The sequence below is a fragment of the Mus musculus genome, chromosome 7, assembly GCF_000001635.26.
Source record: "Mus musculus strain C57BL/6J chromosome 7, GRCm38.p6 C57BL/6J".
Lineage (NCBI taxonomy): Eukaryota > Metazoa > Chordata > Mammalia > Rodentia > Muridae > Mus > Mus musculus.
Genome location: NC_000073.6, coordinates 92,174,836 through 92,200,476, shown reverse-complemented (window position 1 = coordinate 92,200,476; position 25,641 = coordinate 92,174,836). Strand labels below are relative to the sequence as shown.

General features: G+C 41.8%; 1 protein-coding gene across 26 annotated transcripts in view; it reads right to left on the bottom strand.

The window, feature by feature from the left end:
- Positions 1-25,641, bottom strand: part of Dlg2 (discs large MAGUK scaffold protein 2) — a 1,973,059-nt gene that overhangs the window by 248,770 nt on the left and 1,698,648 nt on the right. For 2 of the 26 annotated variants that reach the window (XM_006507788.4, XM_006507790.4), the window contains exon 1: positions 19,456-20,400. The exons of 23 other annotated variants lie outside the window; for them this stretch is intronic. The gene's annotated coding sequence lies outside the window, so the exon portion shown is untranslated. Of the gene's footprint in view, positions 1-19,424; positions 20,401-25,641 lie in introns of those variants that run through there. One more of the 26 variants, XM_006507789.4, reaches the window with a different exon arrangement.

The following is a 25,641-nucleotide window of genomic DNA, read 5'->3' as shown; positions in this document are numbered from 1 at the left end:
ATCCTGCCCAACATCCTAATATAGATTATGCAATACTTTATCAATAATCTTCCTGAAAGGAAAAAAAGGTTTCAAATCAGAAAGTCTGGGGCCAATTTTTCAAAAATGGTTTTCTTTCTTTCTTTCTTTCTTTCTTTCTTTCTTTCTTTTTTTTTTTTTTTTTTTTACAAGATTGCTCATTAAGCACCAAACCACATTGTAAAAGTTCAGCTCAACCACAGCTAGTATTTTTCTGGCTAATTAATTGGGCAGACTAGAAGATGAAGATGAGTGTTTTACTGGGCATCATTAAAATTATTATCCTGGTGTTAGTAATATTATTCAGCCTTCCCATGATGCTTAGTGGCCAATAGGTAAGTTGGGAGTTTAATTTAGCTTTCTGAGCATCTGCAGGTTTTGTTCTCAGCAGAGAACATTCAGTTATGTAATTGTCTTGGCGTCTGCTACCGAAGATGAACCCTGACTCTTCAATTAACCACTGATACTCTGGTCTTCAGTGGCTGTACCTAGCTTGGTTATCCCACTAATCACTTGGAATACAAACATGATACCTAACATCCCTAGATATTTCTCAGGAAAAAGAAGGTTCTAAGTTAAGCAAGCAGCCACTGAAAAGGCGGTCTTAAAAATTGTACTGGCTTTTACCTCCAAGGGCTTTCTTCTTCTGCCCTTTTGCTCTCTGTGATGGCTTGAAGATACTTGGTCCCCAGTCTCCCCCCTCCCTAACCCCCCCTCCCCGTGTACTCTCTCTGCTCCTTGTTTGGCATTTGAGATGTGAGCTCTCAGCTGCTGGACCAGCTATCATGTTTCCTGACCATGATAATGATAGACTCTTAACCTCCTGTATCCGAAGTCAAAAATAAACCCTTCCTTCTATCCATTGCCTTGGTAACTGTTTTATCAGAGTAATAGAAAAGTAACAGAGACACTGCCTATATTATACTAGACTGTCCTGTTCCCCTTTCTAATCCCAGTTTGGCATTTTGAAAAGCATTTGCAAGAACATGTTAAAGAGGAAAATATCACAGGATAAAAATGAGGTTCATGAGAATAGATAAGAAAAGGAGAAGTTACTGTGTCACAGATAGTTTGACACAAGTACAGTCAACAATAAAGTAACACGTGGTAACAAAATACATTTCATTTGCTACAGAAGATACATAGAGCCAGTGAGATGACTCAGCAGTTAAGAGTACTGACTGTGTTTCCAAAGGACTGAGGTTCAATTCCCAGTGCCTATATGGTTGCTCACAACCATTGGTAATTCCCAGGTTCAAGGAATACAATTCCTTCATTTGGTCTCAATGGGCACTGCATGCAAGCAGTGCAGATAGGAGCAGATGGTGTGTGTGTGTGTGTGTGTGTGTACACACACACATATATATATATATATATATATATATATATATATATATATATATATATATATGAATGACACATAGAGATAATAATTTTACCTTAACATAGTACATATGTTTTAGAAACACAGAATAAAGTCATTGGATGGAGAGAAAATGTAATCAAAGACTAATGTAACATACAGTTTATATTCTGTTTGCAATTGTAGGTGGAATGATTGAACCTTCTAAGGAGTATAAACACTCTTAGGTAAATACAGAGAACACTCATCTTCATCTTTTAAGTTTTCTATGTATTTTCAATAATGACAGAAATCTGACTCAGAGTCATTTCATAGCAATACAAATATAAAACAAATATAAAACAAAAATGTACCCCAGCACTGTAAACAAAACCAAAATGAATCCAAAAAGTAATATTAGATAATAAAGTCTTAAATGCTAGTCACTATCATTTTTAGTACTAATAAACACAGCTAATAATTATAGATACACATGTCTGCCACAGTCTTTTGTAAATAATTATCACAGACTATCTCTTATAGTCTATTGTTGTATTTTGATGAAAATAAAAGTCATATTATATTATAGGACTTATATCCCATGAGCTTGCCTGACTGTAATATCACAGCCTCCTCTGATATTCTTTCTTATACTGTGCATTCAAAATTAACTATACAGACTTTTTTCTTGCCTCATGCACATGTTGGGAACTAGACAACTCAGCAGCCCTGGGGTGATAGCCTAGTTGGAAAGGTACTTGCAGTGCAAGCATGAAGGCCTGGATTTGGTTCCCTAAGAACTCATTTCAAAAAGAAAGAAAGCTGGGTGTGGTAGCACATTCTGGTAATTACAGTACTTGGAAGGCTGAGAAAGCAGAAATTGGAGAATCCCTGAAACTCACAGGTCAACCAACCCAGTTGTTGAGTTCCTGGTCTTAAAGAATGGCCTGGATAGCACATAAGGATTAACAACCAAGTTTATCCTCCTGCCTAGGCACACACACACACTCATACTTTCATATACATACACATGTAGAGTATGACCCCTCACAGGCCACACTGTCACCTATAATAAGCCTTAATGTAAGCCAGGGACTCTGGATGCTATGACCTCTCTGGTTAGCAGAGGCACCACCCTGCCTAGATGCTTAGATGACTACCTTTTCAAGTCTCTCCTTTGGATGCCTCTGTGGCCTCATTTACCACAGAAGGAAGTCTTCCCAGGTAACTGGATGACGTCTCTCTGTGACTTGACATTGTGAGTCATTTGACTGTCATCCTGCAGCAGGCATATGGTGCAGATCAAGCTCACCCTGTGGGAGTCCTGCAAGTTTCCTGGTGTATTTTCTACTTACTCTGAAGCGATTGTACTTGACACCCAGGGCTGACTAATATCTGCGTGTGACCAAGATAAGTACCCTGCTCCCACCTTTTAGCATTGTGAACAAAGTTATAGGCAGAAAAACAGAATTGCCATTAAGAGGAAGGTCACCCTGTAAATACCGTGTCTAGACGAGTCAGCGAGGGCAGCATGAGAAGGGCCTTTATGTTATCAGGCTTTTGTACAAGGGTTTCCAGGGAGCTTTGCTTTGTGTGCCCATCAGCATACGTACTGCCATCCAGGGAACACCTTAAGATCATCGAAGTTCAAGTTCTTCCCAGAGCTACAGGGCATCCCCCTGTGTGTGAGATGCTCCAGCATACAACATGTACATTCTTACTTTCAAGAGTTGGGTTTAGCTAGCTCTCTGCTGATGCTCATGGTCAGGGTGTCATGGTTGGCATTATGGCCACAGCAGTCATGGTGAACTTAACCAGATTCTGTGAATCAGAATGTTTGAGTTCATATACTTGTCCCTATGGGAGTTGTCACTGGGTGTTATCTAAACAGAAGAAATTGGGAAAAGCCTTCCAGAATAAGACTTACACTGTCACAAAGGAATTGTGGCCCTAGAAAAATTGTAAGTAAAGACCCTGGCTCCATCACAGAATGCTCACATTTTAAAATTTACAGCCAAGCACAAAAGTGTTTATTATTTTATTTTTAAAAATAATTTTGTTTGTTAAATATTTGATTGGAAACTGAATTAACCTTTTATTTGTTAATAATAACTGGACAAATAGATTACTATACTATTTACAAATGGTTTCAAGTTTTTTCCATGTTAATTTTAAAATAAACACACACACACACACACACACACACACCCTTAACTATCTTCTTATAGATAGGGACATTGGTCTAGAGAGCTCTTTGTTCTTTTCTTCACAGAACAATATGAACCTAATTGTTTCATTATTGCATCTCCTGGAAGTGTCTCCTGGAAGGTACGCTGTGCCTCAGTGGAGACACACAGAAAGCCAATTTAAGTTGAAGTAGTCATAAAACTCAGAGATAAAACGGAAATTAGAAGAATGGAAATTGTAGGAAACAGTCTTGCTGAGGAATGGAAGATTCAGGGGGAAAATGCTTGGGGAGGGGCATGAGACAGTTTTTTAGAGAAGGAAGAAGGAAGTATGGAAATGCAGCATTCATATCCTCACACAATAGTAGGAGAAAGAGAGAGAGAGAGAGAAAGAGAGAGAGAGAGAGAGAGAGAGAGAGAGAGAGAGAGAGAGAGAGAGAGCGCAATAAGGTGAGAGAAACCAGATGGTGACGGCTCTGTGAGCTGGGTTAGAACATGGGGCTATTTGGCAACTCAAAGAATGGCATAAGGAATATGTTTCCAGAATTTAGATATTCTAGTTTTGTTCATATAGTTTTAGTGGTGGTTTTAAAATACACTAGGATGCTTTTACAAAGAGAGAAACAACAACAACCACAAGCCATGGTTTTGAAAACTCTACTGCACTGTGGTGCTTCTACCATCTGTCATTCTGCACCTGTCTCATCCAACTGCTGGCCGTGTCCCAGGAGACCTGACATCACTGTTTTCTGACCGGGGCATAGACTGTATGCCAGCAGTCATGAAAGTGCAAAGATGAGGGGAGGCTTGGCTCAGGATGCACGCAGTTTTCAGGCAGCCATTGGGTAGATGGTTCACCTTTCAAATAGCAAGCTGCTGAGGTAGGCTTGAAAATGCACTTTTAGTTTAATAGCATGCTACGGGTCACATACTCAAAGCAGTTCATTCCTAAAAGCATTCTCTTTTCTTTTTCTTTTCCAATATAATATTTTAATAAATATTTCATTAGTACATACATAATTATAATGAATTTTGATCATCTTAACACCCATAATATCTTCTTAACTTCTCCCAGATCTACCCTCTCCTATTATTTTTTAAAGCAACCCATGATTCCTATTTGTGCTATGCATACAGTCATAGCTATGTGACCTTTAACTAGAACATAGGGTACCTACCAGGGCTCACACCCTTAAAGATACTGAATCTTCATTAAATAGAAGACACAGACTGTAACTAGATCCTTCATTGTGGATGGGACATTTGGAGTTTTCTCCCTTCCATTCTAGAATGTTGGCAGGTTTGATCTTAGACAGGATCACTGCATGAGTAGAAAGAAAGGCTAAGGTAAGGCTTTATTGCTGATGAAAATACCTAAATAAATCACTGAGCATAGAGAAGACTAATTGGTGCCAACAAAAAGCTTTTACACCTATGTGCTAGGGCAAGCATCTTTGGTGCAGGAAGGTATGCTACCCAAGAAGAGATGCAAAAGTAAACTCAAAACTATCAACAGGAAGTGTCACAGCACACAGTGAAGAATGTCTTTAGGGGGTGTCCCAAGGAAGAAGAGGAGAGGAAAGGATGAGAGCAGAGGAGGAGTGGAAAGCCAGGAGAAGTTAGGACTCCCACACTCCTCTTATAGAGCTTTGACCCTTGTGGTTAAGATCACTGGGGTAACTGTGTTTGACAGTAATTAGCCTCATCAGATCCTGTCTGCAGTTAAAGCTGGTTGGACTTCGAGTATTCCACTTTTAATTTCAAGAGGAGATCAGAAACATTTGTTCCATAACATTTGTCTTTGGCTCGTATCTCGGTGTTCTTTGTATGGTATTATGTCAGATTGTGTATTTCTTGAGGCTGTGAGAACAGACTAGGAAGAATACGGTTTCATTTTTTTCTTCTTCTGCTTTTATTACCAATCAGGAGTCGATCCCTGAGAAGCCTCACTTCATTCTTTCTCAAAATGTATTTTACCAAGCCTTTATAGTGATATCTTTTTTCTTTCTTCCTTCCCTTCTTCGTTCCCTTCTTTCTCTTTCTCTTTCTCTTTCTCTTTCTCTTTCTCTTTCTCTTTCTCTTTCTCTTTCTCTTTCTCTTTCTCTTTCTCTTTCTCTTTCTCTTTCTTTCTCTCTTTCTTCTCTCTTTCTTCTCTCTTTCTTCTTTCTTCCTTCCTTTCTTTCTTTCTTTCTTCCTTCCTTCCTTCCTTCCTTCCTTCCTTTCTTTCTTTCTTTCTTTCCTTTTTTCTTTCTTTTCGAGACTGAGTTTCTCTGTGTTGCTTTGGCTGTCCTGGAACTGGCTCTGTACACCAGGCTAAGATGATATTTTTGTTTAATATTTATTTATTTTAAACTCCAGATTTTATTCCCTTCCCAGTCCACCCTCTGACTGTTCCATATCCCATACCTCCTCCCCACCCCATTGTCTCCTTGAGGATATCCCCATACCCCACCCCAACACCCCACCCACCAAACCTCTAAACTCTCTGGGGCCTCCAGTCTCTTGAGGATTAGGTACATCTTCTCTGACTAAACCCAGACCCAGCAGTTCTCTGCTCTATGTGTGTTGGAGGCCTCATATCAGCTGGTGCATGCTGTGTGGTGGGTGCTCCAGTGTTTGAGAGATCTCAGGGGTCCAGATTAATTGAGACTGCTGGTCCTTCTACAGGGTTGCCATCCTCTTTAGCTTCTTCCAGCTTTTCCCTAATTTCTTAACAAAACACATGATTGCTTAAGTGTCAGAAATATGAAATGAACTATAAAATTTTCTGAAAAGTAACACTTTAATGTTGTGTGAGATTAAGAAAAAGAAATGGTCTGAGCATGGTGGTGCACACTTGTAATTCCATCACTTGGTGGGTAAGACAGGAGAATCTAGAATTTAGACTGGCCTGGGCTGAATAGGAAGGAAGGGACCGAGATGAGGAGGGATATGTGATGGGAAGAAACATTGAAAAAGTGGAAAAGGAGCTGGGCGGTGGTGGCACACGCCTTTAATCCCAGCACTTAGGAGGCAGAGGCAGGCAGATTTCTGAGTTCGAGGCCAGCCTGGTCTACAGGGTGAGTTCCAGAACAGCCAGGGCTATACAGAGAAAAACCGTTTCGAAAAACAAAGCAAAACAAAAATAGAAAGAAAGAAAAAGAAAAGAAAAAGTGGAAAAGGGACTAAGGCAGACATGCACAGCAAACAGGGAGAAAAGAAACAGAAGAATAAAAGAATAGAATAAATTAAAAAAAAAACTATTGTGAACAGACAATTTCCTGAGGTTTGTCACCCTTTTTCCTATTATCAACATTAATAATAGTGTAACTCTGTAATACACATTAAGGCTACCTCAGAGATAAAGAAAGGAGCACTACTAGGGATTAAGTAGTATGTACAAGAGGACAAGGATGATAAGCAATAGATGTGGGATTTGAACACAGAATCTGCTCATCTCCTCGGAGACTGCAGTGACCATCACTCAAACCCTACAGCAGACAAACTTTTCTAACATTAATACTTTATCACTTGAAAAGTGGGGTATTCATTATAAAGTAACTGTAGACAAGTTCATCTATTAGCAGCTATCAATGTAGGAGTCCTTTGAAAAGAATCAGTTAACTCACTGTTGAAAACCACAGGTTTAACTCTTGCCCTCTGTGACTGTGTTTGAATCCTGAAATCTCTTGTGTATTCTTGTATTTGGGACAAGAAATTCTCAAACCCACTGGACTGGCTGGTTTTGTGTGTCAAATTGATATAAGCTAGAGTCATCAGAGAGAAAGGAGCCTCAGTTGAGAAAATGCCTCCATGAGATCCAGCTGTCAGGAGAAAATTCATAGTGATCAATAAGAATCAATAAGACCACCACCATCCTACTGTGGGCTGTGCCATCCTCAGCTGATAGTCCTGAGTTCTTTACAATAGCAGGCTGAGTGAGCTATGTGAAGCAGTCCAGTAAGCAGCACAGCTCCATGAACTCTACATCTGCTCCTGCCCAGATCCTGCCCTGCTTGACTTTCTGTCCTGACTTCCTTTGGTGATGAACAGCAATGGGGGGAGTATACACTGAATAAACCCTTTTCTCTCTCCAACTTGCTTTTTGGTCCTGATGTTGCATCACAGCAATAGAAACTCTAACTAAGACTCTCACCATACATCAGTTACTTCAAAGACAACATTTCCTACACATATGCCCAACTGATTATTTAATGCATGTGGGTTATGCTTTGACTAAATCACCTCATCATTGATATCATCTCTAGCAATAGAGCCTAAAAGCACAAACAACTCTCAGGTAGGTAATCCTGAGAACTGCCATCTGTCAGCTGGGATTGCACACTTCTCAGGACAGTGAGAGAAGCCACATGCTCGATCAAACCTATCTTTCAATGATGTCTGTCCCTCGTCTTTAAGACTGCCATCTCTCCAACTCATGGAAAGAACTTTTTTTCTTTCTTTTTTTTCTTTTGCTAATGATAAAACTGATGCTTTCTTGATTAAAACTATTTAACTGGTCTTAGTGCCTTCACACATCAAACTCCAACTGAACAGAAGATCCTTCTGTGATCAGAGTCCTCTCTGACCACCAGGTTCTCCCAGATGCTTGTAGAAGCTCCAGTCTGTGGAACTACTCTCTCTTCAAAGCTAAGACTGAGAGCTAGGGCACTCTCCTACTTTCCTAACATTGTTGGTCCTGTCCACTCTTCAGGTCTGAGTTCTTGATCCTTCACATTTCAGCCTGGGCTCTTATCTCACAGAGCCTTCTTTGGTCATCTTTTCAAGGATAGGTAAGGATTTCTTTCCTAGCAGCTGAGAATGTTGCAATATATATATACATATATATATATATATATATATATATATATATATAAAACAAAATAAAACACCAAAAAACCAACACCTTTTTATTGTTTGTTTGCTTGTTTTGTTTTGTGTTTTGAGACAGAGTAGCCTTGGCTATCCTGAAACTCACTCTATAGATCAGGCTGGCCTTGAACTCAGAAATCTGCCTGTCTTTGCCTCCCAAGTGGTGAGATTAAAGGCATGAACCACCAGTGTCCTTAACCAAAGTCTAGACAGAGACCCTGCCTGATTTTACTCCGACATTTGGCACAGTTCCTGGCACACGAAATCACAGGTGCTCACTGAAGATTTGCTTAACACTCCATGGAGGTCTCAGCTCTAAAAGCTGGGGACATGGGGTTTTGTTATTTGTTTCTCTTTTTGTCTTAAGTGTTTTCAGAAGAAAAGCACATACCAACAATTCACAATCAAATCTCCAGTCACAGAGACAAAAGAAGGGAGAGAACAGAATTGTGGGAATTGATTGCAAGACATAAGAAGTCCTGGCAGCAGGATCTTACCCAGGCTTCTTACCCGTGTGTCCTGGATTTTTCTACCTACCCTGTAAAATCAATACCAGCTACTCTTTTCATTTTTCTACGTTCCTCTGGTAAGTTTTATAAGGAATTTATGATAAAATTGAGCAGAAGCTGAGTGTCCCTTGATTTAGATTTACAGATGCAGTTCTGTATCCCTGAATTCCACATTTATGGATTCAACCAAACTTATGTTGAAAATATCAGGAAAAGGAAGATTGTATTAAATGCATGCAGACATTTTTTCTGTGTTGTTATTCTTTAAAGAAAATAACATGACAACTATTTACATTGTATTTGTATTGTATTAAATACTGGTAGGTAATCTGAAGATAATTTAGAAGTCTGTGGGAAGAGCTGGAGTGACAGCTTAGTAGTTAAGATTCCTTACTGCTCTTGTAAAGGACCTGGGTTTAGCTTGCAGCACCCACATAACAGCTTATAACACTCTGTAACTCTAACTACAGAAAATCCAATTTCTCTTCTGATCTTCATAAGTTCCTGCATACACATGGTACACAGACATACACTGGGCACACACAAATATGCATGGAATTAAACAAATAGATTTTTTTTTTTAAAAAGAAGTACATAAGAAAACAGTGTGGAGGTTCCTAAAACTCAACAGGAAACAAACTGTGTCTGTCTGTCTGTCTGTCTGTCTGTATATGTGTTTACTGTATATGCAAAAGTTATGAAGAGATATCAAAGAGATACCTGTGGGCCTTTTTAAAATGGCACTATAATAAAAGCTATGATGTGGAAATCAACCTACGTGTTTATCAGCATTTGAATGGATAAAGGAAACATACAAAGACATCTCCAGCCACAAAGATTGAACCCTGCCATTTGCTGCAAAAACTGGAGGGTGATGTGTTGAACACAGTAACTCACACCCAGTAAGGCAAGTACCATATATTCTCTCATACATGAAAGTCTAAAAATGTCAACTCAGATATAGAAGAGAGATTGCTAACAGTTGTGAGAGATAAGGGAGAAGCTGACTATCAGGAGGCTGGATTTCATCAGTGCACTGGGTTTGCTCACACACAATATTCATATTTTTAAAAAGACACTGAAAATACAGTGTAGAGCAGACTGTGCACAAGATCCGTGAGAGCACTGTGCTCCTTGTAAGAGTGACTTGAGCATCTACAGAACTGGTTGGAGGGGTGGGGGTCACAGAGCCCATCCTCTGTGGATCTCAAGGGGCACTTGGTTTTAACATGACCAACATGCAATGCCTATGCTTGAACATGCATGAGCTGTTGTCTGTTCTTCCCAATTGATCTTTAAGGTGGACCCCAAAATATTTGGTTATTCCTGTTTTCAGTCAGAAACCTAAACACTGAGGAGTCAGGAATGACTTGGTTTTGAGCGGAGGGTGAGACATTTTGGAAAATGTCTGCTTCTTTTTCTACTTCTACTTCTACTTCCATCCTTTCAGCCCAGTGCACAGACTTCTCTCACACCATCTTCTTATGTTTGTTCACAAGGCTCTCTTTTCCTACTGTTAAGAGGGCCTAGGTCTCACTTTTTTTTTTTCTCCCTGATTTAGAATCCAATAATTGTAGGCAAACCACAAAGCATTACTGAAATATTTGTGCAAGTTGCATGGCTACTGTGCCAATCATATCCTTAGATTTACTGTCACAGAAACATCCAGGTCATATCATTTATTGGAGAGAAATCTCAGCTTCAAAAGAAACTTAAATGTCTTCTAATAACCACCACCTCTCCCTTTTTGCTTCTATCTACCCTAGACTGCACTTAAGGATCTTTGGTAGCTGGCAGCTCTCATCTTTTTATGGAAGCGTAAAGGAACTCTCAATAGTAAGAAGTCCCAGGCATCCCCCTTTGCATTACAGAATAACATAATTTGCACATAGTTGGTCCCAACAATGACATCACCAGAGTGACAAGTAAATGCCATGCTCCACCATCTCACAAGTGAACAGTCATCAGGTCTAGATGAATCAGGTTTTGGCTTTTGCTTCTGCAGTGGAAGGCCAGCTTAAACGTATTTTTCAAACGAACAAGCTCTCCTAGAAATCAGTGTGATGTGAAATGGTCTGGGGATGAATGGGTTACTGACTGCACATCTCACAAGAGGCAGCAGGTTTCGTAGGGGCTTAGTCACAGGGTTCCATAGTAACACTCAGGAACTGAACAGAGGGAAAAGCGAAAATAAAAACAAAATCAACTGTTCAATTAGAGCAGACGGAGAAAAACACTGCATAAGCTAATTGATTATAGCTATCGTGACAGCTGATTACAGTGTCTGCCTGTAAAAACACAGGGGCAAAACCACAAAAACCCTCCTGGCACTGCTTGCCTGCCTTCATGAAATATCCTTCAAATGGATGATGTCATATAATTTGGCCCATTCTGGTAACAGAGTGAAGCCATTGATGTGGCAATATAGAGGTAGATCTGTTCTGCTGAACATACAAAGCTAGACATCTTTACTGCCTGTGGTTTGGGATGTTCTAGGTTAACCTGGCATGATGTCACAGGACTGTAACAGCAGAGCTTTTGGGATACATTTGTGTTTGTACCCAAGAGACTTCATAGTTAGTGACATTTCAATGCCTATTGACCCAATGTTAAAAGGAATCACTCACGTCCAGGTGTTTCTTAGCATGTGATTGGCAGTTTAACCTCAGAACCTCTCCCAAATTCCCTCTGGTACACATTCTGCTCAAGGAAATAAGACAAATACATCACAAAGCTTTGGGAGGACAGAGAAAGTATAAACAGAAAATTACAGTGAAGCAAGTTAAACCCTGATAGCTCTCTAGGGACATGGCTAGAAAGGGCAACTCACTATGAGCAACTAGGGGCAACAAGGCTTTGCAAATAAGTCTAGAACTGGACATCTAAAGCCATCAGGGGTCTGCCAGACATATACAGAACACTGAGCACAGAAGTTGGTGAAGATTCAATTCTTCTTCTTTTTTAAAATTTTATTAGATATTTTCTTTATTTACATTTTAAATGCTATCCCGAAAGTTCCCTATACCCTCCCCCGTCCTGCTCCCCTACCCACCCACTCCCACTTCTTGGCCATGGCGTTCCCCTGTACTGGGGCATATAAAGTTTGTAAGACCAAGGGGCCTCTCTTCCCAATGATGGCCGACTAAGCTATCTTCTGCTACATACGCAGCTAGAGACATGACCAGTGCCTGGCAAATACAGAAGATTCAATTCGTAATAAAGAACTGTATTACAATTCACAACAGGAGGCACTTTTAACACTGTGGAGGAACTGTGTGCTGAGCAGGAAACACTGGGCTAAGAAGGGTCCATGTTCTGGAGACATGCTCTATGACTGGGGAGGTCATGGTAATGCACTGCTCATTATAGCAAGGTGACAGTAGAGAGAGCAGAGAGTGTATTGGGAACTGGTGAGGGAGGGGAGGTCTAGGAGCCCCTTCAGGCAGCTGTTAGAAAATCCTGAGTCAAGATAAGTAGGGCTACCCTCAAAGAGGCTACTACTCAGGGAATCAGAGCTGAGTGTGGTGGTGCACACCTTCAATTCTGTCACTCTGAAGGCAGAGACAGGTGGATCTCTGTGAATTTGAAGCTAGTTCCAGGCCAGGCCAGGCCAGGCAAGGCTACATCGTGATACATATCTCAAAAAACAATCAGGACCAATCAGGTTTTAACACACCAGAGTGTCAACTTTGGACCTTCAACACTAGCCACTCTTTAGAAAAGTAAGAGTGACATTAGTACCAGACAAATACAGTCAGCAATAGATTCCATCTTTGACCCCGGCACATACAGGCACCAAAGCAGTAGCTCTTAGCTTGCCCTGTACCTTGCCTGGGACTCAGAAAAGGCAGATGTTCGAACTTTTCTCCTGACCTAGAAAATCAGAATCCTTAAGAGGAGTTGCACTTCATAAAAGCTGCCCTCATATTCACAACAGAGGACCTCGATCCACATAGCAGTCAGGCAAGTACTGAAGAGTTTGAATTGAATGTAAAATGTTGTGTCCCTGCCCCCCAACCAAAGGATTGAAGTCTTGTTTTCCAATAGGTAGTGCTATTGAGAGGCAACTGAATCATGACTATGTCAGTGTAGGTTATGGGGACAGTTAAGAGTGCTTGTTGCTCTTGCAGAGGACCCAAGTTTGATTCCCAGCACGAACAACTGTCTGTGACTCTAGCTCCTGGGGACTTGACACCCTCTTTTGATTTCTATTAGATACTATTAGGTTCATAATGCATGTTCATTCATGCACACGTGTACTCTTCATGCCACATACACAAATAAAAATAATAAAGACAAAATTTTAAAAGAATGTAACTCGACCCTTGACCTTTCCTCTCCTCCTCTTGTCTGCTTCCTGGCTCCCATGGAGTAGGCATCCCTCCTCTGGAACATACTCCATTATGCTTGTCTTGCCACACCCCAGAAACAGAGAAACTAATTGACCATGCAAAGACACTTCTACAACTGTAAGTCAAAATAACCATTTTCTCTTTTAAGGTGATTTTCCCTGGAATCTTGTTATAGTAATGAAAGTTGATTACCACAATGACCTTTAGTTGTTTTCTCAAAATACTTTACATGTGTACATCCAGATAGAGACACACAAAACAGATATAGTATTATTACATGAGAAGCCCCTGCAGCAAGCTGGCCTTTCCAGAGAAGGAATCCATCAACAGAGGAAGAGGGAATCTGGCTACCACATGTTCTTAGTGTCTTGCTCCCTAAAGCTATGAAAATGCCTTTTTATACACCCACCCAAAGGAGAGATTGCAAAAGAATTTGGTGGACTGATTCTCCAGGGTCCAAAAGAATGCTAATCTTTACTCATCCAATGACGTCAAAAAGAACATGGGAGAAAAACAGTCTCTAGCCTTAGTCCCCCACAAAGTGACTGAGTAAACTTCCCCTGGCCTCCATCTATGTATCACACTACACAATGTAGTCAAGACCATTTTAGTGCAGCCACTGCGGTTCCCTGAAAGAATTCTAGGACCTTGAGAGACTAATGGCTGCGTGGCCGTGCCTCTTCAAGGAGAACAACCATGCATGGGTAATGCCAGAGGCATGCATGGGTAATGCCAAAGGTGGTGAGAGGCAAAAATAGCCCATGCGCTTTCTGTGCCAACCAGCCAGGGGAAGCACAAGAGCAGAAGCCAGATGTTTCAATCAAGTCTGCAGAGTTTTCTAAGAACTCAGAGGTGAAAGACTGTGTTTGTTTTAAGGGAAGAGGAGGAGGAAGAGAAAGACAAGGAAGAGGAGGAAAGAAAGACTTTAAAAGACATGACAAAAGTGGATAAAAGTACTAATCATGCAAGCCTGACAACCTGAATGTGATCCTGTGATCCCAAGAACCCACAAAAACAAAATGTCAGCTGTGATGGCCACAACTGTAACCCCAGCATGCCTATGGTGAGATGGAAGGAAGAAACAGGGGGATGGATGGTTTGAAATCCCACAGGCCACCTAGCCTGGAGTACACAGCACAGCAGCAAGAGAGACCCTGTCTCAACAAGGTGGAAGATAAGAACTGACTCCTGAGAGATGCTCTATGACCTCTGCATGCATGTTCTCCCACATGCGCACCCACACTCTCACACACACAACTAAAATAAACTAACTTTAAAAACCCGATAACACCTCCCTCCTCAAAAGAAGTGAAGAAGGTGCTCTAGAATTCCAAGGCATTCAAGAGCTTCCTTTCCACTTCTTCCTTTCTTCTGAGCATTGTCCCCAAACTGAAGGAGGACATCCCAGGCTGCCAACTGTGAAGGACCAGTAGATGTGTAAGCCAACATCAGTGCAGATGACAGGCAGCCTGGTGAACAGAGAAGGCTCCTAGGCTGCAGGGAAAGTGGAAAGAGGATACAGCTGCCTTCAGAGCAGAAAGAAACTGATGTGATGAGCAAGGGAGAAGGCATTGTGGCAGAGAGCAAGGAGCAGGAGGAAGAAGAGGCCGAGGAAGGTTGAAATGGGTTCTAGCACATTAGATTTTTTTGTTTTCTGTGTTTCTTTTATCAGACATTTAATCTTATGCCATATACAAATCAGTTCTTTTAAACAAAAGTGTTGATATGCAAGGCTGTGTACAGTTTGTTTTGAAAAATATACAAGATGCTTGTTTTTTGAGAAAAGTCAATATATTATCAATTGCATTATAAGATAACTTCTTCTGGGTGGAATTTTCAATAACCATGAACTGCATGCTATAGAACAGGTACTTTCAGCTTCCATGCCCATTTAAAGCATGCTTTTGTTGGTGCATAACATATAGTAGCTTTCTATAGGGATGGTAGCTGTTTCTTCTTCAGTGTCTCTGCTGTGCTGTATATGAAGTATTTGTTCAATTTTCTGAATTCTGTAATTTTGAAAGGAAAACATTGTGACTGAGACTGTTTTGTTGACACCGATGGATGCTTCTAACACACAAATTCTACTAAGTAAACAAGATTGTCATCTACCTGTGCATGTGTCTGGAGCTACAATCTTTTCTGCTTACCATGTTTTCAGTCTGTACCAGATATTACTTGACAGGCAATGCGGGATTTATCTTGGTCAAGCCTCTCAAAAGCACTGGGAAAGAATCACAGCAGGCTGTAATGTTTCGCCTGTTACGCTCAGCAAACACTAAATTAAATAACTTAGGAAAGCTCACAGAGCTAAGAATACACAGACCCTAGCCTGAACCCATGGCCAACCAAAGCAGCCCATGCAGTCACTATACAGCAGCTACATCCTGGTCTCCCATCCATGGCCCATCCGGGAATGAAAGCTGTCTGAACTCAGAGGTTACTGTAAAGTTTGGGATCATCTTTACGTCCATTCATCAGTCATCCAAAGCTTCTTGTTTTTGTTGCTGTTTGTTTGAGACAAGGTTTCATGTAGCTGAAGCTGGCCTCAAACTCACTATGTAGCCAAGTATTACATTGATCTCCTGGTTCTCCTGCCTCCTGAGTATTGCGATGGTAGTTATACACATGCCTGATTTACACGATGCTGGGATTGAACCCTGACATGAGCCTATTATATCTATCACTGGGGCTACATTCCCAATCCATCATTATTATTGCAGTTTGTGTTGTTGCTGGGGTTTGGAATGAGCAAAGGAAGGCCAAGGCAGCCTATCTCATTCAAGACCCTCATGTTCAGAGTTCTAAGACTGGCACATGGACTTCATGCAGAAGCAGCCTCCTTTGCCAGTGGCATATACCCTACTCCCAGGAAAAGAAACCAGTTCAAACAGGATACATGCTACAGCATCTCTATGTGGGGTTAGTCAGATTAGATGCTTTCAGATGTGGAGGGCTGAGCCCTGAACCAGGGTCAGATAAGAAGATAAGGAAGGCAGCAGCTCGGACGGGGCCAAAAGCATATGAAACAGGAGTCTTAAAAGTTCATTGACTTGCCCTAATCAAACTTCAAAAGAGATGATCTTATCAAGTATTCTGAGGCCTTGAGAAAGCTAAGTCGATAACAGTGGGCAACACTATTAGATTGGTGTGTGTGTGTGTGTGTGTGTGTGTGTGTGTGTGTGTAAAGCTCACCCACTTTCAGGTACTTATTATTTAACAACTTCAGACACTTTTAAGTTTGTACAACTCTACAACGTATGGATTTCCCAACTCAGGGTTTAGTTAATCCCAGTTCCTCCACAATACTATTCAAAGATCAGCTACAAAAGTGTATTAATTGTGAGTGAGTGCTTAAAGCAAAAACTTGCTCCTAGCACTTTGGTTCATCAATGACTACCTATATCAACATGTGTATCAAGACCACTGACTCAGCAGCCAGTTGCTTCTCAGCTTATTGGTTACTAAGCACCCATTATTCAGTTTATATGGGGAAAAAAATCACGGATGTTTTGTCTCCAAATGACATTTTTTTAAAAAAAAATAACTAGCTCCAAGAGAGATTATACTAAGCAAAACAAAATGTTACACCATGTGAGTGTTCGATTCATACAAGACAACGGATTGCTGAAGATACAGCTGATCACAGGGATGCTGACAAGGAATTGTTGAAGACGAAGCTGATCTTAGAAATGCTTTTTGCAAAGGTCCAGCTTGTCTGGCTTCAGACAGGGGTGCAGTGGAGGTGAGGGATGGGGGATGGGGAAGCAGACCTGGCCTCCAGGTTCTCCCATCATCCCTCAGTCTCTACCTAGCATACCCTGCCCAGGGGTAGACTGCCCTTCCCCCAGAGGTGCATCCCTATATAATGCACACTCTTCTTTCTCCCTCTCCCTTCCTTTCCCCTCCTTATTCCTCCTTTTTCTCTCTTCCCCTCTTCTTCTATCACTCCCTCTACATCCCTCTCCCCTCCCTCTCTATCCCTCTCTCTTCCTCTCCATTTCTCCCCCCTCTCCTCTTCTCTCCTCTCCTCTCTCTGTGCAAGTGCCCTTTCTCTCTTTCTCTTCTTCCCCTACGCACCCCCCACTCCCCCTGGCCTTGTTTCTTGGAGCTAGTGAACTCGACCACCCTCAGAGCAGCTTCCCAATAAACCTGCCCTTAATATAATCTTGAATTGGTTTATTCCACTGGCTGCAGAGGAATAACCTATCACAGCTAGACATCTGGAGGGACTCAACACAAATGTAGAAGCAAGAACGAGGAAAGTGATCGGGATGAAAAGGCTGTAGGTATCCTTAAGGAAATCCCATCACTTGGAATTGAGGGAACCGCTACAGATGATTCCTTATATTGAGAATAAAAAGAAGGAAAGGTTGCAAACTGACCAGGACTTTGAGAACAGTGTGACAACTCCCTAGAATGCATAAAAGAAACAGGCTTGGCATGAGGCTCTATGGCCAACCAGAAGGAACAGGGAAGTACTAAGTACATTTCTGTTCAAAAGCTGAACCACTTTAATGTGCCATATTTTAGTATTTTAAACAATGTACTAAGCAAATGACAATTTACCCTCCCCCCCCCACAGTACACTATATATTTAAAAACAACAGCTTTTGATGATTTGAGGAAAAGCAGGCAAGCAAACAAACCTGAAACATCTTAGTTTTGCCAATAAAAACTACAATGCCATTTCCACTGTCACAAGCACCAAGAATGAGAAGACACAGTCGGCCAGTTCATCTGTCTGCCCACCCGCATGCTCCCCCCTCCACACACTGTGGTCTGTGGTCTGTCAGGATAATGCTCAACACCCGTGGTTAACTGTTCTCCCTTACAAAGGGCACCCATACTGATTTTCAAAGGGCTGTGGGAAGGGGCTTGATGAGGGCTGGTACAGAGAGAAGAAAAGCCATACTGTCAGAGATAAGCTCCCCTAAGTCCGGAGGAAAATCCTCTCTCCTGCCCAGCAAGTCTGCTCTCTCACCCCAGGGGAGGGTGAGGAGAGACTTGGGACTTAGCTGTTATGCCAGATGCAAATTAACTACCATCAGATGCAGACACACACACACACAGAGAAACTAGATGTGTTAACAAGTGCTCCTATCAGCCAGCTTGTGTGAAGGGAAGGCTCGGCTGCAAATGTTCAAGTCTCCAAAGCCACGGAAATGCTACACCTCTAGGGGCAGTGAGCCGTACGCAGGAGTACAGGAAATACACAGCCGGCTCTCTGAGCAGGCAGTGATGCTAAGCCTAACACACGCATCGTAACCATCGAATGTGTCACTATTTCTCCATCCTAAAGCATATATGACTTTTTGTTTATGCCCTTTTCGGAGAAAGTGTGGGGTGGTGAGACTGGAATGTGGCAACCCTTTGAAACAGCTGTTCCGAGGTAGATGTCTCTCCCTCAGTCACCTTCTCTACAACTTCCATTTCATAATTAAATGAGATAGGTTTATGCCAGAAAGATCAGCTGCTCAGCCCCACACTTGGACTTTGCTGGGCAGCCTGAGGGCTTTACGCGGGAGGGAGGCTTCTTTTGATTCTAACAAACACTTTGCAGATGAGGTTGGGTGAATGAGGTGGGTTTCCAAGAAGAGCTGCGATTGGAACGCAGGTGGGATGACCTGAAGGGACATCCTTACCTCCTAAGGTACCTCTGTTAATCAACTGCTGTCTGCAGATGCGGAACTGTAAACCCCTGAATAAGAAACCGTGCTTTTTGGAGGGATATCCAACTTTGCAAAGAATCGAACTTTGCGCACACAATTACTGTCCTTAAACAACCACACAAAGTAGCTCTCATCTCCGTGGTACAACTGACAAAGCTGAAGGGAGCACAGTTCAGCAGTTTCTCAAAGTTGCATTAGCCGATCACGGGGAACAGCAAGATTCAGCATTCAGGTCTAGCTGGTTCTTTTAGACAAGTGAGCCTTCCTGCCAAACAACTAGCTTGTCCCCTAAGCAGGGTCTGACTCCACTTTAAGCAGGCAAGCAGCAAACAGCCCCTCCGAAGTCAGCATGGACCCAGGCATTTCTGGAACCCGTTTAAATCTACTGTCCAGTTTCACATTCCTAAACACCGTGTTCCCCCTCCCTCCCTCACACACACACACACACACACACACACACGCACACACGCCTGTTCACACAGCGTGAGACTTACTGTGAAGAGGCCACTAGTGAAGCAAACTCACCCACAGTGGTTTGGGGGCTGTTGTGTTGAGACGGAGAAGGAACTTCGGCGACTGTTGCTTTCTCAGAACACAGCCAGCCACAGACAGGATCACAGAGAAGCAGCAGCAGCAGATGCCTGAACGCAGCAAGTGCTGTTAAGTGGCAAGGGCCGCTGTTCTGGGAAGGAAAGGAGGGGGCACTGCCTTGCTCTTTGCATCTCAGTGGCAGTCATACCCTCAACCGGGTCTGTCAGGAGCAAAATGTCGGAGGAAGGCAGCTCCGATCTCTCACCAGAGCGCCCTAGACAGTTGCAGAGGGTTTCAGCATAGCAGACAGCTGATCTCAAACTCAGCTGAGTGGCGGTTCCCTCGTGGTGCAGCTTCAGGGCGCCGGGGCGTGGAGACTCCACCTGGCCCGCACACACCTGACACTCGGGAGCTGGCCAAAGCCTTTTAGGAGTGCAGCGGGTGGGGCCACCCTCCCAGTGTCGCCACAGAGCTGGTTTGAGATGTTTTGCAACACCAAAGGACCAGTTTCAGAAATGGAAAGCTGTCTCCTTTTGCTAGAAAGAGCGCTCATAGGTGAGAAACAAGTTACTTTGAAGGTGTTAAAAGTTCACTTTCCTCTGTCCACCCTGTCTCTTTTACTTCTTCTTCTCAGAAGGAAAACTCCTTCGCTTTGAGGGAGAGGAGAGGAGCCAGGACGCTGTTTACCCCCAAATCCCAGCTCACCTCCCAAGAAGCTGGTTGTTTTTGAAATTCTAATACCGAAGTGTGGGGGCTGCCCCCTTTTAGAAAGGACCCAGTAGTAAACATTCTGGAGCTAATGTTAATTGGTCACCTGGCTGGCTGGAACCTGAGGGTCCCCTTAGCCAAGAATGCCTGCTTCCTGCCTTCCATCAGCTTGAAGTGAGTAGGGAATTCAAAAGAGAGGAAAGTGGATCTTCACTCATTTCTTCCATTTTGTGTGGGAAAACCGCTCGTCACCAAACTAAAAGAACACATCAAACTGAGATTTTAATTCACCCTCTTCCTTCAGTTTGAAGTAGGCCAGCCAATGCCAGCTCAAGACCCCGTTGTTCCAAGCTTTTCTCCGTATTTATTGTTTTTCCTTCCTAAAAGCATTTTCAACCATGCTTTATAAGGAATTCTTGTTTTGATTGTACAGTTTATTCATTTTCTGAAGTCTAGGGTAGTCATACAACGACTCCTCCCCCACAACCACCCCTAACACCACACACACACACACACACACACACACACACACACACACACACACACACACACACACACTGATCGCTGGTGCAATCCAGCTGAATGTGGCTCTGTTTTCTTGCCCTCTCTGTTGCTACTCAAATCAGATGTTGTGGTCACCATGGTGACACCACCCACCTGTTCTCCCTTTTTTATTTATAAAACTTAAAGTGGACTGTGTCTGTGATTTTTTTTTTAAAGTGAAAACTGAAACAGTTTAATCAAACTTCTCTGACAAATGAAGTAATTTCATGTAAATAGTTTATTTTAGAAAATTCTAAATGTGTTACTTTAGACATGATCTATCAGAAAAACACAACTGAAGATTAGAATCTGCTTAATACTCAGGGACTAAAAATCCCAAGGGTTCTTGGGGGATAAAAATAAGGTTTAGTTTCTACTAACCAAATAGCTGTAATGATGGGGTCCCTGGCTCTAGAAGTCATGCCCTCCCCACTGCCTCTCCTTCCATTCCCTTTCCTCTTCCACTGGGACCCTCCTTCTCAAAAAGTCCTGCTCCTCTGTGCATGTCTTCTTTTGGACTTGACCAAGCCTGGGGGGTAGGTTATCTACTGCAGCAAGAGCAACCACTTGTTTGTTGGAGGTTCTTTTCTCTGGTATTCTTTTCTCTTGGTTTTTTGGTTGGACTCAAAACTTGGGTGGCTGTAGGTGTATGAATTTAGAGCTAGATCTTTATTCCATTGATCAATAGGTCTGGTGTTGTGCCAGTACCAAGCTATTTCTATTAATGTCAAACTGAGTATCAGTTTACAGGGACAAGAATTGGGACATCAACAGTACTGTATAATTAGCATATTAATTATGATGGGTATGAATAAAGAAATAAAGAGAACGAGAAAAACATGCCAGTGGGATTAGTGATCAGCATTAGGTTGCTAGATAAGAAGTAAAGAAAGGAAGGCATACCTTAAATGGTAGAAGTAAAGGGAAAAAGTTGGGAGGGGCAGGATGTAGGAGTTAAAGGTAGACTGGAAAGTGATGGGGAAAAATATGTACTGAAATAACATCATCTCAGGAGGTTGAGTCACAGAGACTGTAAACTAGGGCAGCCTGTATTCTTTTGAGAGAAGAAAAAGAAAGATGATAGGATATGGGGAAAGGGTGTGTGAAAAGTGGGGGACCAAGGTAACTGGCTGCAATGATCCTAAATACTACATAAATTTTAAAAAGCTGTAGACTGTGCAGGGCAATAAGAGCTGGATGGAGATTGGGATTGGGGGCATACTGTCAGCTGATGGACTCCTTATGTCCTAAGGTGTTCTGGCAGTGGCCAGAGTCTCATTGCAATCTCAAACATCAAATAGCAAGTAGCATTTGAGGTATCAGTCTGCTCAAATGGTGAACCAGAGCTGGGATGAAAGTATGAGTATCAATGTTGTGTGTGTGTGTATGTGTGTGTGTGTGTGTGTGTGTGTGTGTGTGTGTGTGTTTGCGTGCGCGTGCATGAGAAAGCACGCTAGCTTCTTTAAAGCAGTGCTAACTCCAATTATAGTTCTAGATGCCATGGGAGCTTTCTGAGTAGCTGACACAGACAGGGAGCAGAAAGTTAATGAATTCCTGCAGAAGGATGAAGGCTATACAATTACAGACCTATGGATTGATTTTCTCTGTTAAGCACAAGTTATTTGACCGCCATTATGAAATCAGTTAGTTTACAAGTAAGAGTTAATCTCTAGGGCAGGTCAGTTACTGTAGACTGCATGTCAAGCTGCCTTAAAAAGAAACACAGCAGTCAAGAGCTTTTATTACAAAGTGCTTTCTCTTGAGGCATTCTGACAGCATTGCCCCCTTTGGCTCTTATAAAGCACTAATGAACCCTGCAGATAAAAGTGCTCCCGTGACCACTCATGTATATATCACCTAAGACAGTTATCTTGCTGCCTTCCAATCACAAACATGGATGGAAAAGCTACAGCCCCCTTGGTAGTGCTTGTCTGTAATCCCAAGATTGGAGACTAAAGCAGGAGGTTTGAGGTCATTCTTCATTAGCAAGATCCTGACAGAAGAAAAAGGAGGAGGAGAAAGAAGAGGAGGAGGAATAAAACTCACAAAATAATTGTGCTATCATTGCAAGTAACTCTAGCTGGTTCCACTACTTGAGTGGAGAACTTCTGTTTTTCTGGCTTGTGGGTATCATGAATGGATGTTTCCTCTGCTGGGTGAGGTTGAGATTCTACATTGTTTTAATGAAGTGTCTTAGTCAGGGTTTCTATTCCTGCACAAAACATTATGACCAAGAAGCAAGCTGGGGAGGAAAGGGTTTATTCAGCTTACACTTCCATGTTTCTTTTCATCACCAAAGGAAGTCAGGACTGGAACTCAAGCAGGGCAGGAAGCAGGGGCTGATGCAGAGGCCATGGAGGGATGTTATTTACTGGCTTGCTTCCTCTGGCTTGCTCAGTTTGCTTTCTCATAGAACCCAAGACTACCAGCCCAGGGATGGCACCACCCAAAATGGGCCCTCCCCACTTGATCACTAATTGAAAAAAAATGCCTTACAGCTGGATCTCATGGAAGCATTTTCTCAACTTTAGCTCCTTTCTCTGTGATAAATCCAGCCTGTGTCAAGTTGACACACAAAACCAGCCAGTACATGAAGTAACAACAGTAGCTCCCACTTTCAATGGGAATAGGCATATTTTCATAATCACTGCACAGATAATCTCAGACAACTCAATGAACAAGTCAATGTCTCCTGTGGAGACAGATTTGGAGGATGAGATTCAGGATCCTCTGACCATGTAGAATGCTGCAGTAATAGCCAGATCTCAGCCACTATCTGGTGAAGGTCTTTTACCACCTTCCAGGGTTAATGTGGTTTATAGGAACTAGTTTACAGTAAGCTAAAGTGAGACCATTGGTCCTATAACTGATGTGAATTCTGACATCTGGAAGCCAGGATCATTCAGTGGCCTTTTTCCTTTCTTCTCTGCTGGTTGCCTCTTCCTCCTAGATGCCCTCAGGATTTCCTTGTAGATCTCCAAACTTCTTTGCTTCCTATTGACTTCGGAAATCTTTTGTAGTCTACTATTTATTTTATTTTATTTTATTTTATTTTTTATTTTATGAGGCAGAGTCTCACTATGTCTCCTTGGCTGGCCTAGAACTTAGTATGTCCAGGCCGGCCTGGAATTCCTAGAGATTGCTTGCTCTGCCTCTGGAGTGCTAGAATTAAAGGTGTGTGCTACCATGCCTAGCCCAGAATCTATTCTCTTTCATGCCTAATAGGATGAAAAAACTGGAAGAGGCATAGAGTAATGGCCTGTAAAATGTTTGCTCTGAGTTAAAGCTTCAAACTGGGGGAATATGAAGACTTGGTTTAATTCCCACCTTTGCCAAATACATCTGAGAAATTTTAGTCAAAATGCTGGGCATTTTTTTTCTAAGACTTTAAAGCTTTATAAGCTTTAAGAGGATCAAGTAAAAGAAGATGTTCTGCAAAATTTAAAGTTTAATATAAATGGCAAATATCACAGAACTATTGTACAGCTAAAGTGATACTGTAGACTGGAGGTTTTGGGCAAACTAATAGATATTAAAAGAACATGAAGCCTTTGATTAAGTCTACTCCAGTTGTAGCAATCTAGATAAGAAAATTGTCCTCAATTCTATATCCAATAAAACATCCAATCCCATCACTCCTACCTCCAGAATGCGTCTCTGCTCCAGCTAGCTCTTTCTGTTGTCGCTGTACCCATGCAGGCTCTCTTGCAATGTTTCTCCTTTCTATTATGTTACTTTCCTTGCATTTAAACAGAGTTTTTCAAAAAATGCCCATTTGGTCTTGTATCCCCTCTGCTCAAATTCCTTACTGACTCTCTATTAACTATAGCACCAAGCTCTGGTTGTCAGTGAAGAACACCTACAAACTTACAAATTTGATATACAGAGATGATGACATCTACTTGGAAAATATGATGATGCTGTACTGACAACTTTTCCTTTAGTTAGTCACCGTTTATTCTTATAATACACACTCAAACTCCGCTGCCTCTGGGAGTTCTTCTGAACTTCCCAGCTCAAATGAAGCACCACCTTGTGATTCTCACAGTATCCCCAGCATCATTTATCACAGCACCCTGGGGTACTCTGGATCCTTCTTTGGCTGAAGGCACCACTAATTTAACTCAGACTAGCATTTTTTGGCAGCTTGGTTGCAATAAACACTGAAGAGATATTTCTGACTGTGCACAACTATTTCATAGAAACGTTTGGAATCAAATCATTTACTTTTCACAGGTAGTTATTTTTACATGTATTTAAAATATGCTTAATAGTAACCAATGAGCAAATTGTCAAGCGTTATTGATTTGTCATTCAAATTAGCTCTTACTAGCATTTATTGAGGACTTTAATTTGGCATGGCTCTGGAAAGTTAGATGCCATATGGCATTTGGTTATATTGCCAAGTGGTTTTATTTTTTATTGAAATTTTAAATTATTATTATTATTATTCCTAGAACTCAAAACACTTACCAGTTAGCCAGATGCCCAAGATCAGCTTCAGGTGACATTATGCACCTGTTCTCGAAGGAATTTTTTTTTTTTTCTCAGAAGCAAAGTCTTTTGGAGATGTGACAATTGTGGAAATTCTTAGAAAACCAGACTGTCAATCAGACTAGACAGACTAGACTAGTCACTATTTTCCAGTGACTGAATCAGACCCATGGTTTCTCTCTACAGACCTAACTGATTAATAAATAAAACAGACTGAAAGGCCTCAACAATGAAAATCTACTCTGTGTATGATTTATTATGGTTCTCATTGCATCTATTTTTGACAATGAGGCTGCTGTCTTTTTACTCTTTAACATATTTCTTTAATGAATAAAAGATACTCCAAAAAGCATCTTGAACAACACCTCTGTTTATTTCACAATATACAAAGAAGATGGCACTATAAGGGTGACTCAGGATGCAGAGGAGTGACGT